The sequence below is a fragment of the Podarcis bocagei genome, assembly GCF_964188305.1.
Source record: "Podarcis bocagei genome assembly, chromosome: 17".
Classification (NCBI taxonomy): domain Eukaryota; kingdom Metazoa; phylum Chordata; class Lepidosauria; order Squamata; family Lacertidae; genus Podarcis; species Podarcis bocagei.
Genome location: NC_138143.1, coordinates 21,019,341 through 21,038,330, shown reverse-complemented (window position 1 = coordinate 21,038,330; position 18,990 = coordinate 21,019,341). Strand labels below are relative to the sequence as shown.

The window sequence follows — 18,990 nt, the reverse complement described above, 5'->3', positions numbered from 1 at the left end:
AAACTAAGCCAAAATTTGTATACACTGTTGGGTTTATCTGAACGTTGCCAACATTTTCAAGTGTACACAATTTCCTCCCGTATATTCAACAAACATTTTCGAATCTTCTTTAAATGTATGTTCTTCTTGTTCTCCAGCAAACTTTTTCAGCAGGGGGCCGGTCCACTGTCCCTCAGAACTTTTGGGGGCTCGGACTATATGGGGGGGGAGAGAGAACGAATTCCTATGCCCCACAAATAACCCAGAGATGCATTTTAAATAAAAGGACACATTCTACTCATGTAAAAACACCAGGCAGGCCCCACAAATAACCCAGAGATGCATTTTAAATAAAAGGACACATTCTAATGTAAAAACACACTGATTCCCAGACCGTCCGCAGGCTGGATTTAGAAGGCGATTGGGCCGAATCCGGCCCCTAGCCCTTAGTTTGCCCACCCACATCTTACTCTATCCTAGCTTGAACTGTAAGCCACTTTTAAGTACCTGCACCACAAAAAGTGGTGGACATAAAATTACAAAAAATAAATAAATTAGGCATTGTAATCCGAAATAGTTCTGCTTGCATACACTTTTTGTACAGCATTTCCTAATGTCTAAGACAGATGTGGCCCAATCGCCTTCTCAATCCGGCCCGTGGACGGTCCAGGAATCAGCGTGTTTTTACAGGAATAGAATGTGTCCTTTTATTTAAAATGCATCTCTGGGTTATTTGTGGGGCATAGGAATCTGTTCATTCCCCCCACCCCCCAAAAAATATAGTCCAGCCCCCCATAAGGTCTGAGGGACAGTGCACCGGCCCCCTGCTGAAAACGTTTGCTGACCCCTGGGTCTAAGAAATAAGCTGCTTCTCAAATTGACCAGGAGTTTGTCTCTTGCAGCAGCGAACTGTTGCAGCAAAACTAAAGCAATCTCAAGGAGGGTACATTATTTCCTCAGTGTCTGCCTGCATTGCATCCAAGAGGCCGTACCGGGGCTAAGAGAGGTCCATTTCATTGTGAACAAGGAGATACACAAATAGCACAAAACTGTTAATCGCCGAAGACTTTAAAAAGAACAGGATAACTTGAGTTGTCTGAAGGAATATGCAACGTAGTAAAAGCACAGGGGACACTCCTTGAGAAGGCAAAAGCCCTGGCTGAGGAAGTGACTAATTGTGCCAAAAGGTAATAAAATCCCCTGCTAATTTAAGTTACAAAGTATTGTACCCAGGCTATTGCAGTCCTCAGCCACTGCTTCTCTGTTGATTTTTATACAGGAAACGATCGAAGTAAAAATCCAATAATAGTTCAGGGACCAGCGAACTTTTTCAGCAGGGGGCCGGTCCCTGTGGGGGGCTGGACAATATTTTGAAAAGGAAAAAAAATAATGAACGAATTCCTACGCCCCACAAATAACCCAGAGGTGCATTTTAAATAAAAGGACACATTCTACTCATGTAAAAACACGCTGATTCACCAGACCGTCCGCAGGCCGGATTGAGGAGACTGGGCCGCATCCAGCCCCCGGGCCTTAGTTTGCCTACCCATGGTCCACACGCACACCAACCAGTCTTTATAAATGCTTATGGATGGCCACTATTGCTGAGCCGGAGCTTTTCTATCCAACTGGTTGTAGCAAGTTGGACTTCCCCCTGCCCCCACTTAAAGAGAGTTTTCTATCCTTGCTTCATGGCATTGGCTACCACTGACTGTGGCAAGGAAACTCAGGGTGGTCAAAGTGCGTCACATAGCAAATTCTCTTAGAACAGGGGTTCTTGAACTATGGTCTAGGTCTAGGAGCTGCACCAGGTGGTCTACAGGGCACCTGTGGATTTGTGGTTGAATATGGGAGGTGGCATGTGGGATGCGGGTGGCGCTGTGGGTTAAACCACAGAGCCTAGGACTTGCCAATCAGTAGGTCAGCGGTTTGAATCCCCGCGATGGGGTGAGCTCCGGTTGCGCGTTCCCTGCTCCTGCCCACCTAGCAGTTTGAAAGCACGTCGATGTGCAAGTAGATAAATAGGTACCGCTCCGGCGGAAAGGTAAACGGCGTTTCTGTGCGCTGCTCTGGTTCACTGGAAGCGGCTTAGTCATGCTGGCCACATGACCTGGAAGCTGTACGCCGGCTCCCTCAGCCAATAAAGCGAGATGAACGCCGCAACCCCAGAGTTGGTCACGACTGGACCTAATGGTCAGGGTTCCCCTTACCTTTATAGGAGGTGGCATATCGGTGGCATTAAATATCCGTATTGATTTTAATTGCATTTTATTATTTCTTCTGTTTCTTATCTTGCATTTTTTGGCGTTACAATTTGAATTCCATGAATTTCAGGCTTAATATAATAGCATGCAATATATAAGAAATAAAAAGGCAATTTTAAAAGCGTACAGCATTTAACCCAATGCATTGCCATAGTTACAACAAGCAGAAATATCGTGAGTGGTCGACCAAGTACTCTCAACAATTTTCAAGTGGCCGAGGTGTGTGAGAGAGTGTTTTGGAACCATTGTCCTAGAGATAATATGATAGGGAGAGGTGTAAGTAGGGCTATTTTATTTCCAACAGCATCCCCCTTGGTGGGAACAAAGTCTAGCTTGGCTCTAAGTCAGTACTAGGAAAACTCAGTGGAACAGAAATGTATTCAGAATGAGGTACTTTGCAATGTTAATACAGGGTTGTTAGAAATATTAGGGACACCCCCAAGTTTGACATTTGAGAGGTACTTTTCCAAGCTACAACTCATACAATTTCCATACCAGCAAGACTATTCCTTTCAAGTAGTATTCTGCTGCATTGTATGACTATACAAGGTTGCTTTCATAAGGGGCGAGAAGAAAATATTGGCTCGTGTTCTTGAAAGACACTTGGACTACATGAGAAATCTGTCATTAAGGCAGTGGCATTGTTCAAAAGAATTCTGTTGGGTGGCATCTGGCTAGGTCTCTCTAGTGATGAATCATGCAATTGAACATGCATATTCCCCCGTTTCCTCTGAATAATGCTATATTAAAATATACACAGGCTGACTCAAAATTAGTTCTGGCAGTTTCAGAAGACAGAAGACCAATCCTTATACGCAAAAGGAAGCAAGCCAAAGGAATTGAAAACAACTGAGAGGCAGGATAGAACATACATATGCCAATTTTTAAAAAGCTGGGTTTTTCAAAAATAAAAGAAACCAAATCTGTTTCAATCATTTTGACAATGTTTTTGGGACTTTAACTTTACTGTAGACTTTGGGTCTACAGTTAGAATGAGGAAGGAATTTATAATTCAAAACCCATTTCCAGGTCATTAGGTTCATATCATTAGTCACCCGTGACTTTTTCTCTGAAGCTAGTTTCCATTATTATTTCTCCTTTCTCACGATCCTTTTTTATACCCATCCCATCCACAACAGTCTTCCATTTAATCCATCATATAAGCTTTCATGAGTCCAAGGGCTTATTTCAGATGAAATGCAGTCAAAGAATGCCTCACTTGCATGTATGTTTCTGCCTGATTGTTCCCAAGTCAAAGGCAATAGGATACACATCACAATTCATACATAGTGGATAATGAAGGAATCTTGCAGCTAAGGGGATGGAGAGTGATCTCATTGGCTGAGTCTATGCTGGTGCATTAGTCACATGGCACCAAGCCACCAAAAGTAGTGGAGGACCTTGGGGTCACAAATTTCATTGGTATGTTGTTTAGTCGTGTCCGACTCTTCGTGACCCCATGGACCAGAGCACGCCAGGCACTCCTGTCTTCCACTGCCTCCCGCAGTTCGGTCAAGCTCATGCTGGTAGCTTTAAGAACACTGTCCAACCATCTTGTCCTCTGTCGTCCTCTTCTCCTTGTGCCCTCCATCTTTCCCAACATCAGGGTCTTTTCCAGGGAGTCTTCTCTTCTCATGAGGTGGCCAAAGTATTGGAGCCTCACCTTCACGATCTGTCCTTCCAGTGAGCACTCAAGGCTGATTTCCTTCAGAATGGATAGGTTTGATCTTCTTGCAGTCCATGGGACTCTCAAGAGTCTCCTCCAGCACCATAATTCAAAAGCATCAATTCTTCGGCGATCAGCCTTCTTTATGGTCCAGCTCTCACTTCCATACATCACTACTGGGAAAACCATAGCTTTAACTATACGGACCTTTGTTGGCAAGGTGATGTCTCTGCTTTTTAAGATGCTGTCTAGGTTTGTAATTGCTTTTCTCCCAAGAAGCAGGCGTCTTTTAATTTTGTAACTGCTGTCACCATCTGCAGTGATCATGGAGCCCAAGAAAGTAAAATCTTTCACTGCCTCCATTTCATTGGTGTGCAACACCCAAATTTGCCCCCCCTTGTGCTCCATCCTAATCATATTTACAGCCCCCCATGGCACCCCCAAGGCTTCATGCCCGGTGTGACCAAACCAGTCACTCTCCCCTAAATCTGTCAAAAGCTAGTGTTTGGACACGCTAAAAGTTTATCACCATGTCAATTGCAATTTTCCAGAGTAGCTCTTTGAGACAAGTCTCTTGCAAAGAAGGGGGGGCGTTATTTGATGCTTGACACTATTTTGAATCGAGATAGTGGACGGAGAAGTAACTTTGGTGTGTACCCACTCGATTTTTGGTGTGGCAGGTCCAAACTGCCAAATTACACTACAGTGGTACCTCTGATTACGTACTTAATTCTTTCTGGAGGTCCGTTCTTAACCTGAAATTGTTCTTAACCTGAAGCACCACTTTAGCTAATGGGGCCTCCCGCTGCTGCCGCACCACCACCACACGATTTCTGTTCTCATCCTGAAGCAAAGTTCTTAACCCGAGGTACTATTTCTGGGTTAGCGGAGTCTGTAACCTGAAGCGTATGTAACCCAAGGTACCACTGTATTTAAAAATCACAATATATTTGGGTTTCTACGAATTCCCAGGCAGCCCTGGGCATATAACCAGTGCTGATATATAAGCAGTGGCATTATATATCAGCAAGAGAAAGGGTCACAGCAATATGCAAAGCCACAAACACAGTTTATTGCCAGGTGTTCCTACAAGAACCATGTCTTTTCTCTGTTGCTTCCTGTCACAATAATGAGCATTTTGTCTGTGTTGTTGTAATTGCTAGTCAACTGCATAAACACTTTTACAGTGAAGCAGTGCTGCACAGCCCTCTCCTACTACAACTATACGAAGCAAGTGGATATTTTCCCCATTTTACAAATGCAGAACTAAGTCTGGAAAACTGTGACTTGATCAAGACTGTCTAGTAAGAACAATGATTCATAGAATCATAGATGGGTGGGTTTGTAATTTATATCTCATAGTAGTCCTGAGTTCATCCACTGAGAACATGTAGATTTTGAACAGAGAAGCGCAGATGCTTTGGGATAAAAGCACTGGTAGAAAAGCAACAAAAATTAGAATTGGTCCCCCTAGTTGAGAGAACAAAGGTTCAATAAATATGCCACGGTTTGATTGAGAAGACAGCACCTGCAATGCAAAGTCATAAAACTCTACGTTCTATTGATGCAGTGTCAGAATTCTACCATTTATATAACTGGTAAAGCTTTCCAAAGAATACAGCAAGGGAAATTTAAGCAATTAGTTAGAAGTTCATGATTTGCACTATTCCTCTTGGGTAGGAAGAAAGGGGTGGAGATAGGTAGAACTTTACCAAGATTAGGGATAGGATTTTGAATTCAGGTGCCACAAAGTGACACCCCCCCCACACTCCTGTGCATTGTTGGCAGAGATGCAGACATTGTTTCCCTGGAAGTTGAATTATTTTCAGCACCAACCAATATACAATTATAGCTATCTTTTAGGATAAAGACTGAAGATAAAATGTAACCATGAATAACTGTTTTGAGAAGGAAAGAATGTCAACGTATGTTATTTTAGTTCTTTAGATACGTGACATTTCCCATGCAAATATACAATGAGAAAACACACAGTTCCGTGATTGCATCCATAGACTAAACAATATTAGTTATATTTGTCTTATTATGTAAATATGGCTTGCCACAAAAAGATAGCAGACTAATGATTAGCTTGTATACTTTCAGTTTTGCATGTTCTGTTTCTGCAAAATATATCTAACATATTCCAGCTAACCTGAGATGCCTGATTATAAACTCATGCAGCTGTTTAGTGTGAACGAATCTGACAAAGTGTAAACAAAAATTAATCAATACTTATTTTTATAACCAAGAAAGGAACTGCCTTAACAACGGTCTTAGGAAACAACTGTTCCAACGTGCAGCTGCTTAACTGCACAAAAGAGAACCATCACAAGCAAGTTAATAATATGTGTGAATACACTACACCCATCAAAGGTAGCTGGTATTGGCGGCCACGAAATTAGGTATTCACTTATCAAAAAGTCGGGGTACTCTAACAATGCAATTTGTGTGCCACAGGCATGAAGCCCAGAAGCTATTTAACTTACATCAGTTGCTCTCTCTGACTCAATAAGCCCATCATCCCAAAATCTATTAAAAATGTACAGAATCAAATTATTTCTGATGTCAACTGATGACTGAGCACTAAAGATGCCCAACTAAGATAGGAAGTTTTTGAAACTGCCATTCTAAGGCTATAGCAGGTGCCATTCTACTTACTGTAAATCTAATTATAGCAGATAATTAGAGGATAGGAACATCAAGTGAGTAAAGGATACATTCACACATCAGAATAAGATTCTGATCCTATCCCCGAACCAGAAAACCACTGATCTATGTGATTCCTTTGTTTTCTAAAATTTGGACCAGATTCAGGAGTGGTTCGGTTGCATTAGTTGAATATCCACATCTGTTATGAGACAGGCATAAAATTATATTTACACTTTTTAATTAAAAGAAGTGTTCTCCCCCATCCTTTCGCCTATTGCCATTTTGGCCTGAATATATGCTGCAACCCCCCCCCCCCCAATTCCAACCGTGAAAAGTGCGGCTTAAATTCATGACCTTACAAAAATTGGCTTTTACTATGTTGCTGCTAAAAGGGACATACGGTAAAATGGAACGGGTGTGAGTGCCTGCATAATTTTAAGGGAGCGGCTTATATTTGGGTATTGTCTCCCCTCCCCCCCCCGAATTTTAAAGGTGCGGCTTATACTCGGGCCAATACAGTACTCAGCGACAGGGGATATATGCAAACCTATGAACCAGATAATGGGACGCGGGTGGCGCTGTGGGTTAAACCACTGAGCCTAGGGCTTGCCAATCAGAAGGTCAGCGGTTCGAATCCCTGCAACGGGGTGAGCTCCCGTTGCTCGGTCCCTGCTCCTGCCAACCTAGCAGTTCGAAAGCACGTCAAAGTGCAAGTAGCTAAGTCTGGGGGGAAGGTAAACAGCGTTTCCGTGCGCTGCTCTGGTTCGCCAGACGCGGCTTAGTCGTGCTGGCCGCATGACCCGGAAGCTGTATGCCGGCTCCCTCGGCCAATAAAGCGAGATGAGCGCCACAACCCCAGAGTCGGCCACGACTGGACCTAATGGTCAGGGGTCCCTTTACCTTTACCTATGAACCGGATATTCACCACCAACGTTAAACAGAGTTGCAGTATATGCATATGTGTTCAAAGACTTAGAAAAGCTTGACACAGGTCACAGGACATGAATCCATTCACATGCAGAATCACCACAACACCTGTCTGGGCCAACATACCAAAGCCCAAAGAACCTCATCAGAAGGCAATTGTTTGACAGATGCTTGGAGCATCTGCTCCCTGGTGTAGCAACTGTTGTTGGTACATGACACTCAGAAAGAAGAATGGAGGCATCCATTGTTTTCTATCAAAAGAAGAAGAAGAAACCCTAAATGTTTGATGCCAGCAAAAGAAATGGCAGATATTGCTGTCTGTGAGAACTTCCAATGCCAGTGTTTTCATGTTATTTATAAGAATGTTTACATGCTGCTAACTTGTGCCAAAAACATTTAAGCAGGATACAGCAAATATAAATATGCTTGTCAAGAGTCTGAACCGTGTTTTGGAATAATGTGCTCCCTGCCATGGAAACAGTTACCAAAAGATATTGCAGCAGAAGCTCAGAACTGTGGCAATGATACAAATGATCCAGATCTTCATGACTCACAACAGACTACACGGCTGCTCCTTGCTGCGTTCATATTCGCTTCCAAGTCTTGTGGCAGGTTTTCTGAATGTTTGCAACAGAAGCGTGCAAAGAAGGCAATGTGGGAGCACCAGGATGGATTTCCAAACCTGAGACACTGGTGATAGCATTGGTAAAAGTGTTTTCTGTTCCACACAGAGAGACAGTAAATAAGAAAGAACTGTAGCCTCTTAAATGGGTGTGATGAGATGGGGCAGGAAGGAGGGTTTGGGTCAGCACTGGATAAAACGTTTTCTGATCAGTGAAATCAGAGTGAGCATTCACTAGAGTTGAACTCTGCAGAAGAACTCTGATTGTGTGCAAGGAGCATTAACAAAAGGATATGGCATTAGAAGATGCTATTATCCCTGGGAGTAAAATGCATAGCAAATTGGATCCGTGAAACGGCAGATAACATTCAGCAAATATAAAGCAATGCACACTGTGTTGTTTGTTCTGTATATATTGATACAGACGCCAAATTGGCTCTAACTACATAGTTTAAAGACCTTGCGAGTCACAGTGGAAATCTGCTTTTTGCTGATGCACTGAAGGCAGAAAATGCAGTAATCTGGAATGGGGTTGAAAGGGAGGGAATAGAAGGCATAACTTGTTTGATGTTGGTTCTCCCTTTCTGCAAATATATGGAATCAACACTCAGTTCAACTAAAAACAATACCTAATTCATCCTCAAACAAGACTCACTGAAATCAATGGGTTAACTATGAGTTAGACTACTAACATTTTATATCACCTCTTACTTCTTTCCAACTCCCAAACCTAAACAAAATCCACATTTTTTTCCAAAATATCGAAACACATTTTTGCCACCATGGTTAACTAGAGCATTCTTATGTAAGTCAGAAGCATCAATTTACAAGAATTTACAGTGGAAGCTTCAAACTATGATAATGATACCAATGAGTGTATGTTATAGTACATACTGATACACTATTCAGTACTTTGGGATATGTTGAGTATATTGAGAGTGGAAAATTCTAGTTTGGCATTAGTTAAGACACTGGACACTAGGAATGGCAGATTACTCTTAGAGGGGTTTGTTTAACATTGAGGTTGTGTTTGCTGTCCTAGGCTCCTTTGGGAGGAAGAGCAGTATACAAATTCAATACATAAAACAAATATTTCACAGAACAGCGTATTCTGAAAATAAGTGCACTACATCAAATATGCAACAAAGTAAGTCAGACACACACATTTCAAAAATACATAATTAAACTTATATTCTTAATGCTCTGGTATATTAAAAAGTTGTAGTTGCATAGTTGTAACTCTCAAAGCACCACAGAAGTTGATTTTGGACACTGCCTTTGATATAAAAAAGGACCATGCAAAAAGAACTCAGTGACCAGGTTTTAAAAGCACAATAAATGCAGAGCAATTTTCTAAGTTGCCTCTTTCAAGCATATTTAACTCCCAATTGTGAAATAATTTGCCCTTCCCACAGCTGAATTAACACCCACTGCACGCGCACACACACACACACACACACACACACACCCTCCCAATAAATGAAGCTGTTATTAAAAGTAAAATGCCACCTGTAAAAATATACCAAAGCTAATATATAACCCTACAACCAGAAAAAGGTAATAATTATGTAATTAACTGGCACTGGACACGAGTAAGCATAGCGTACAGTTATACAGTTACACAAGAGACATTCCGTGTCCTTTAGTAATATTCTGTAGCTGAGGGCATTTTGCTTCCACTGGGTTAACTTTAAAGAGTTTGTTTCCAAAGCTGTACTTTAACTCCTGCATGACTGGCATTCGCAATGCAATACCAAGTGTTAAGCACCTTGCTTACCTTTCTTTTTCCAGTTGAACAAAGCCTCTGCAGCAGACATAGGCAAACTCGGCCCTCCATATGTTTTGGGACTACAATTCCCATCACCCTTGACCACTGGTCCTGTTAGCTAGGGATGATGGGAGTTGTAGTCCCAAAACATCGGGAGGGCCGAGCTTGCCTATGCCTGCTCTGCAGCTTCCAAGGCCCTTTGGAAGCTTCCCTTGCTTTTAAACATCCTCTTTCTGAAAGGCTTCACATTTTACATGGCAATCTTGTCTGCCATAGGAATGCAACTGTTACAGTAGTGTTTGCCCTCACAGTAAAGCTAAAAAGGGTAAAGGACCCCTGAATGGTTAAGGCGACTATGGGGTTGTGGCGCTCATCTAGCTTTCAGGCCGAGGGAGCTAGTGTTTGTCCACAGGCAGCTTTCCGGGTCATGTGGCCAGCAGGACTAAACCGCTTCTGGCACAGCACAACACCGTGACAGAAACCAGAGCGCACGGAAACACTGTTTACCTTCCCGCCACAGCGATACCTATTTATCTACTTGAACTGGCGTGCTTTCGAACTGCTAGGTTGGCAGGAGCTGGGACAGAGCAATGGGAGCTCACCCCATCGCAGGGATTCAAGCTGCCGACCTTCTGATTGGCAAGCCCAAGAGGCTCAGTGGTTTAGACCACAGCACCACCGGCATCCCTCACAGTAAAGCATTCCGGACAGGTCTCTAAACATGTGAGTATTTGTGACTGAGAGCCAGTGTCATGGAGGAGATGGCCAGATCCTGAGGAGGAATGGGAGGAGCTCAGAGAGTTGGAGCTGGGCAACCCTAGGCTGCAGGTATTTGATTCACTGGAGCAATTATGGCTAACAGAGCCATTCTGGGAAGACACAGGTGACTTGCATGCACCCAATTAACTGCCAAATTCCATTAATGCTATTTGGGCAAATCCAAACCTCATAACTGGGGTGGGGGCACTTCAGAAACAGGGCGATGCCATGAAGCTATTAAAGGTTTCATGCAGGGGGTGGTCAGATGCTAAGGAGGAACAGGAGGCACTCAGGGAGTTGGAGATGTCTAAACTTGGTGAGGAGGATGGATCCAAGGCAGGGGCAAAGTGGGTTGGCAGAGGACTGTTCCAGCCCTGTGACATTGTTCAACCCTAGGCAGACGTCTCCTTCTCCTGTCAGTGAGGATGTCCCTCTTTCAGGAAGGCAACTAATTGGGAGTTAATTGGGTGCTGACCACTTGCCACACTAAGAGCTGTGCTTAACCCACTCTTCAAAAAGAAGGTCCAGGGAGCATGTGGCTTATTGGATCAACATTATCTGCTTGCACTTAGCCATGTCTCTATAAAGGGTAAAGGTAAAGGGACCCCTGACCATTAGGTCCAGTCGTGGCCGACTCTGGGGTTGCGGCGCTCATCTCACTTTATTGGCCGAGGGAGCCGGCATACAGCTTCCGGGTCATGTGGCCAGCTTGACTAAGCCGCTTCTGGCAAACCAGAGCAGCGCATGGGAACACCCTTTACCTTCCCGCCTATTTATCTACTTACACTTTGCTAGGTCGGCAGGAGCAGGGACCGAGCAACGGGAGCTCACCCCGCCACAGGGATTCGAACCGCCAACCTTCTGATCAGCAAGTCCTAGGCTCTGTGGTTTAACCCACAGCACCATTCGCGTCCCCATGTCTCTATACCTAGCCCTTTATACAAGATACCTGCTACATCTTGTAACCTGCGCTTTGCCTATGTACCAATCTGATTTATGCATCAAAACCTTTAGCAGAAACTGTGCAGGGAGTTCCATTTCTTCATCCAACATTGAGGGCCACGACCAACAGCCAAGACTCTCATGGAATGTGTACACACATGTGAGGATGTGTTGTTTGTTCACAGACATCTCTGCTGGGGTGGGGGACGACAGCAGTGTAACAGTGGCAGAAAACATTACCATGAAAACTATGAAGCTCCTCGCTGCTTTGTGTTTAAGGGGGGGGGCTTTTTGCTCCAACTCGTAATCAAGGTTTTACACTCCTTTGCAACAGCCAACTTGGAACAGAGGTCCTGTACTCCTCTTCCAATGTCAGTAAAACACTACCAACTGCAGGGTGGAAAAATCAACTATTTGATTTGATGAAAAGGGCAATATTCTTATCTGTTGCCCATGGCATCAGCCCACAAGGAAATGACACCAAGAAGGCAGCAGTTGGCCAGGCAACAAAGCAACAAACATTTTACAGATGCCAGGAAGAGCTCGAAACCTTAACTTTTGACAGCAATATTAATGCTCTTCTTCTTAATGTATGAATTGCATATACAACACATGCACATTTGACAAAAAAATAAATTGCAAGTATATAAGGAATGAGTTTGCACAACACAATGAATAACCGAACTAGATAGATCGCAAGCTTCCTCCCACACCATTCAAACAACTTAAAATTTCTACAGGTACCTATCTTTCCCCCTCCATAGGCTATTAGCCAAGACCACATCACAGCTGTTTTTAATCAAAGAAAAGGATGTTGGAAGATACAATCATGTATCTCCCATATAATTCACACCGATTCTGCTGTCTGAAAACCAACAGCTCATATACAGACTCTGTTTTTTGTTTTGTTTTGTTTTGTTCTACGAAATTGCCTGACATGTTTCCTACTGGTATTTATCATTTCCTTCACCCTCCATTATTTTCCTAAAGCTACAATTCAGGAATGTCAAAGGGAAAGTTGGAGTGTTCAAGTAAGAGGATGGAGAGCTAAACAGCCTCACTGGCTTCTGTTACTGAAACTGAACATTTCATTACTCCTTCCCACCCCAGATAAAAAGTTCTCTGCCCCAGATCTCCCCTTCCCCAACAACCCACACAATCTTTCCTTCTTAAGAAGCAGACTAGCAGCTGGAAAACAAGTTCCATGCTGCGAAAGAGAAAGCACAAAATCAAACCATAACATAATGATATGCACTAGGACTACAATAATTACCCCTTAGCTGAAACACAATAGGCACGTGAGGGAAATCTCCTCAACCCTTTAACCATATTTTGAAGGTGCATTACTTAAACACCGATTCCCACCCCCCAAAAAGTTTTTTAAAAAATAAGAATACACACCATCGGCAAGGTGGAAGAAAGGCCTCTTCTTGTCCACGAGGAAAGAGTTCACATCTTTCTACCTCAGACTGCAACTACAGCCTAAATAGAGAATTATTATATTTCATTAATATTATTTTAATAGAAGGGGGGAAATAATGGGGAGGGGGTGGATTACAACCCTGGCCTTCATAACTCTTAATATCCCAAGCGATCCACCCCGTTTTGATAGGGTTGCACTTTGGTTTCATTCGTATCTGGGAAGGGAATTTCTCTGGGTGGGTGGAAGGAAGCCCAGCCCGCCCGAAGTTTCCTGCGTAAAATTAGTTTTGCTTTTGTGGTTTCAAAAGGAGGGAGTGAGAGAGAGAGAGAGAGAGAGAGAGAGAGAAAGAAAGAAAGAAAGAAAGAAAGAAAGAAAGAAAAGAGAGAGAGAGGCCGGAGTAACAACCCCACCAACGCTTTCTTTAACCTATCCTTTCCTCCCCACTCCCACCAGGCAGCAAACCCTCCGCTGCGCCCCCAAACTCGCCCCACCGGGGAAGCGAAAGCGCAGCAAGGCGCCCGGGCGCAACGCCGCCCCTGGAGAAGGACCGGGAGCTAATACCTCGGGAAACGGGCGCGTGGGGAGCTGGCCACCGACTCTCCCCGCCGCGACGGCGGCGCTGCAAAGGAAGCCGAGGTTTCCCTCCGGCTCCCCCCGCTACATGCAGGCAAGGAGGAAGCAGCCGGAGACGAAGCGACGCGCGTCGGGGCGGGCCAGCTGCTTGGCGCGCGCCGCAGAGCGCGCCCGGGCGGGTCCGCCTCTCTCTCCGCCGCCCGCCTCTTCCCTGTCGCTTCGCCCGGCGGCGCTGGGGAGCGAGGAGAAGAGAGGCGCCTCCTCCGCTCGGGACCGAGACGGCGCTGGACGCGGCGAAGGGCCTGCGCTCCGGACGCGCTCGCCAGCTGCGTCACGACGCACGGGCTCTCCAGGAGAGGCAGGGGCGCACGGCAGCGGCCGCCCCGGGGAGGAGCCGCGCCGCCCACGCCCGACGTCGGAGCGGGGAGAGCGATCCACTCGGAGAGGCGGAGCCTCGGGTGAAAGGGAACGCGAGGTCGGAGCTGGTCAGAGCGACCCGATGGTCACCTTGCGAGATGCGCCCCCGCGACCCCGATGCCTCCAAGATTTCTCGGGACGTCCTCTTCTTCTTTATAAAATATAATTTTTTATTAAATTTTCTTTTCTACAATTTAAAGTACTCATTTTTTACATCCTTAAGATATCAGTGACTTCCGTTCTTCTCTTTCCATGGTTCATTTTGCGTATCATAAACCCTTGCATATTTTACAAAAACTATACTATTCAGTATTCTATTATTGATGGTTGGACAGTGTTCTCGAAGCTACAGTGGTACCTCTGGTTGCGAACGGGATCCCTTCCGGAGGCCCGATCGCAACATGAAAAGAGCGCAACCCGCAGCGGCACGTCTGCGCATGCACGGGTCGCAATTCACTGCTTCTGCGCATGCGCGTGACGTCATTTTGTGCTTCTGCGCATGCACGAGCGGCGAAACCCGGAAGTAACCCTTTCTGGTACTTCCGGGTCGCCGCGGAATGTAACCTGAAAGAATGTAACACGAAGCGGACGTAAAATGAGGTATGACTGTACTTACATGAGTTTGACCAAGCTGCGGGAGGCAGTGGAAGACAGGAGTGCCTGGTGTGCTCTGGTCCATGGGGCCATGAAATGTTATTAGAACCCACCGGAAGCTCATGTAGAGTAAGTTATTTAGAAATGCAATTTTTCGGCAGAGGCGTAGATCTAAATCATTCTACTTAAACTTCTGAGAATCGGTATGTTTGTTCAGTTAGGTTCCATGGGGCACATTGCACCTAAATTTTCAGCACACTGGTTTAGGGGCAACTGTACAAAATGTACAGTGGTACCTCTGGTTACGTACTTAATTCGTTCCAGAGATCCGTTCTTAACCTGAAACTGTTCTTAACCTGAAGCACCACTTTAGCTAATGGGGCCTCCCACTGCCGCCACGCAATTTCTGTTCTCATCCTGAAGCAAAATGCTTAACCCGAGGTACTATTTCTGGGTTAGGGGAGTCTGTAACCTGAAGCGTATGTAACCAGAGGTACCACTGTACTCCTACATGTCTTACTTTACCATAAGAACATGTTATGGGAGCTATAGCACAGATGAGCGGGGTACAAATAATAAATTATTATTATTATTATTATTATTATTATTATTATTATTATTATTATTATATAGCACAGTTGCTTTGAAACCTCTGTGAATCAGCCCTTAGCCTGAGCATTACATTGCCAGCGTCATTTGTCTCCAAGCCATCGTTGCTGGTATCCCTAATTCACAAAGGCCTGCTTTCCTTCACTTGGAAGAGATTTAAAAAGCATTTGGATGCATTCTGCTCCTGCTTCATGGAGTACAAAACTCCCAGGCCCACCTTCTCTAGACTCAGAACAAGACATTCTGCGCAGATTGAAAGCTCAGAGGAAATGAGAAGTCGAGCTTCCAATCAAATGCGACTGATCATTCGAACAGAAGATCGCTATTGTGTTTCTTTCCTGGCAGTGAAGCTGATGGAACCACCCTAATAGGTCTAGTTCAAAAATAATTCCTCAAGTCAGGACAGGATTTTTGGGAAGCTGTTTTAATACAGAGTCGCTGTAAAGAAAGCACTCCCACAGGGAACAGAAATGAGCGTTTAAAAGGGCTTAGCTATTCTATAGCAGAAACCCTCCAGCAAGAAACAGAATCATTCATCCTAAATTTTAATGAATGCTGTTACATACAAGTACCAGACCTTTTTTCACTTGGTCCCACATTCTTTCCTAGTTCAGTTGATAGAGCATGAGACTCTTAATCTCAAGGTCATGGGTTTGAGCCCCACTGAATAAATTGGGGGGGGGCTAGATGTGTCCCCCCAAAAAACCCAAACAACTTTTGACCAAAATAATAATAATCAACTTTGTCTGGATTTTCACTTTTGGGAATGTGGCAGCCCTAGACTAGATGAGTCTCGTGGTCCCTTCCAACTCTACAATTCTAAGATTCTTCTTCTCTGGAATGTGTCTTGGGTGATATCCAGTGGTGCTCATCTGGAATAGATTCCTGCTCACACCTCAGAGCTGCTTCTTATTCTCCTCCCTCCTCCTTTAAAGCCCTATGCGGCCTAGGACCCTTGTACCTACAGGTCCGCCTCTCCTGGTATGCCCCACGGAGGACCTTAAGGTCCATAAATAACAACACTTTGGAGCCCCGAGCCTCAAGGAGGTTAAACTGGTCTCAACTGGGGCCAGGGCCTTTTCAGTACTGGCCCCGACTTGGTGGAACGCTCTGTCACAAAAAGCTAGGGCCCTGCGCGACTTGACATCTACCCGCAGGGCCTGCAAGATGGAGCTGTTCCGCCTGGCCTTCGGCTTAGAATCACTCTGACCCCTTATATGGGATTTGGTATATAAATCTTCCTATGGATAGCTGGCTTGGGAGAATATCTGATGTTTCCTCCCTTTATGGTCTTGATCTATGGGCTACTACTAAAATGAGGCTGCATTTTAAGCTGTATTTTAAGGAGTATTTTAACTTTTTTTCCCTGAGCCTGGCCCTGGCCAGAGAGGGTGGGGTATAAATAAATTTGACCCCCAAATCTGCTATGGAGAGCTGGGGTCCCTTCAGAGTACCTACTTTTGGGAGGCTACAACAGAGAGGAAAGGAAGGGGAATTCTGCTTGTGCCCACATTGGATATAAACACTTGTGTCTAGCTTTAGACTGTAAAGGGAAGTTCTCTTTCTGCACATAACTGTTGCATTATGGGGAAGCATTGCTTCTTTTCTCTTGCATTCTGGGAAGTCTTGCTTATAAGCTTTTCCCTGCTTCTGCACACACTGCACAACTTGTTCCAAAGACCAAGACATTCCCTCATTGCTAAGTTCATGAAAAACACTATGACCTGTAGTTAATACACAGCTGACGACATCTACGGAATTCAATTATTATATTCTTTCATGTTATGATCAATCATTAGTAATTGTTTTAGTCATGCTATATCAATCTTTAGTTATAATTTAATTAGGAGGTTTCATGCCTGTCTAGTTCCAGCTTCGTTTCCCAGCCTTTAATCTATCGGTGATTAATGTTCACATGTAATTCCCGCCTTGTACTTATGTTAACCAATCAGCAACAAGTTGCTTTGTGTTTGTATCAACCAATCAGCCACAAGCACACCTGTGGCAATGTTTGTAACATTCAATAAAAGAGAGTTCCCGGGGCTCGCCCCGGCAGACGCCTCTCAATGACACCTGCTACTCGTCTGTCGTGGTTCCATTCCAACAAGACTGAAAGTCTGTGAGTAGGGGTGACCAGCATACAACACTTAGGTGCACGACCTAGTGATCTGATGTACTAAATATATCATGCAATAATCTAAAAGTTACGGTTTTTACTCTCCATTTAGGAACAAAAAAGACTCCAAGGGCAAGGGCAATGGTTGGGTTAACAAACAGTTAGAAATCCAGTAAAGGTCTGAAAGATTTCTACCATTTGCCCTGGTAGAATGTGGCTCGGTTTCCAAGTGTTCATCTTTAATAAGGTACCAGTAAGTTTCTAGCCCTCATGACTGTGAGGGAAAAACTGAAAAACATACGTTACCTGGATCTCAACAGAAATGATCACAGATCAGACTTTTGTTCTGACCAATTGGAGAAAAGCTTGATATGTGTGCCAAGAAAGGGGAATGATACCGAATCTTTCTATCTCCTGCACTGACTGATAAAGAAAGGAAGCAGGACTCTTCTAATTCATTTGCTTATCAATTTCTGTCATGCATAAAAGTGTGTGTGTATACAGCCCTTTTATACTGATGCCACTGGTGCATATGTTGGTATGTGTGAGTATAACTGGTGGGTATATAAAGCCAATCCTTCCCTCAACATGTGAGGTAGTCAACTGAAGGTCGTCTCAAGAAAAAATATACTTTTTTGGAGAGCCACATTGCCTGGAAAGGCTCCTAGAAACTCCAAGGATGAGAAAAGACAAAGCAAGCAGAGCTACATTCATATCAGGCAATGAAACCAGTATCCGAGCTTCTTTTATCATGGCTTTAAATAACATCCAAGAGCCCTGAAGAGTTTGCATCTTCTGAACTGAAATGTGACCATACTGGGCTTTCGTGGCAGCTTTCCATTTACATATATGTTGATATTTGGGCTTTGACATTAGGCACACATTATTCCGCATCCTTTCCCACAAATATCCTGAGTGTCACAAAGCAAAGGCCACCATTCTGACTCGGGCAAAAATTGCACTTAAGTCTCTGAATTTAAGCGGGGGGGGGGGGGACCCTGCAGTTTCTGAGCTCTAAATGCCAAAGCACTTCTATATTCCACACTAAACGAATCTGGAATAAGCGCCATCGAACACGGTGGGACTTGCTCCTGAGTAAACATGCACACAATTGTGCTTTTTATATTTCGTTTGCAAGCCCCACATAATCTCAAAACCCATGGTAAAACACTATAGCCTTAGAGGGTTTCCTTAAGAAAAAAATATCCCTTTGAGTTTTTAAACAAATTTAAACAGATAACTTCAAGTCCAAATACAAAACATATATTTATCATCACTTCCCTTCGCTACCCCCCCCCATCCATGGTTATTGTTGTTGTTATGCTGTACAGTGGTACCTCTGGTTACGTACTTAATTCGTTCCGGAGGTCCGTTCTTAACCTAAATCTGTTCTTAACCTGAAGCACCACTTTAGCTAACGGGGCCTCCTGCTGCTGCCACTGCGCGATTTCTGTTCTCATCCTGAAGCAAAGTTCTTAACCCGAGGTAGTATTTCTGGGTAGCGGAGTCTGTAACCTGAAGTGTATGTAACCAGAGGTACCACTGTATTGTGTTTTTAATATTCAGTTGGGAGCTGCCCAGAGTGGCTGGCGTAACCCAGCCATATGAGCGAGGTATAAATAATATATTAATTATTATTATTATTATTATTATTATTATTATTATTATTATTATTATTATTA

The 18,990-nt window shown here is 44.1% G+C and overlaps 1 protein-coding gene across 1 annotated transcript in view; it reads right to left on the bottom strand.

The window, feature by feature from the left end:
* Positions 1-13,859, bottom strand: part of JAK2 (Janus kinase 2) — an 83,284-nt gene extending 69,425 nt beyond the window's left edge. Inside the window, exons 1-2 of the mRNA XM_081176196.1 lie at positions 13,561-13,859; positions 12,978-13,058 (exon numbers count right to left, since the gene is read on the bottom strand). The gene's annotated coding sequence lies outside the window, so the exon portion shown is untranslated. The remainder of the gene's footprint in view (positions 1-12,977; positions 13,059-13,560) is intronic.
* Positions 13,860-18,990: the final 5,131 nt, after the last annotated feature.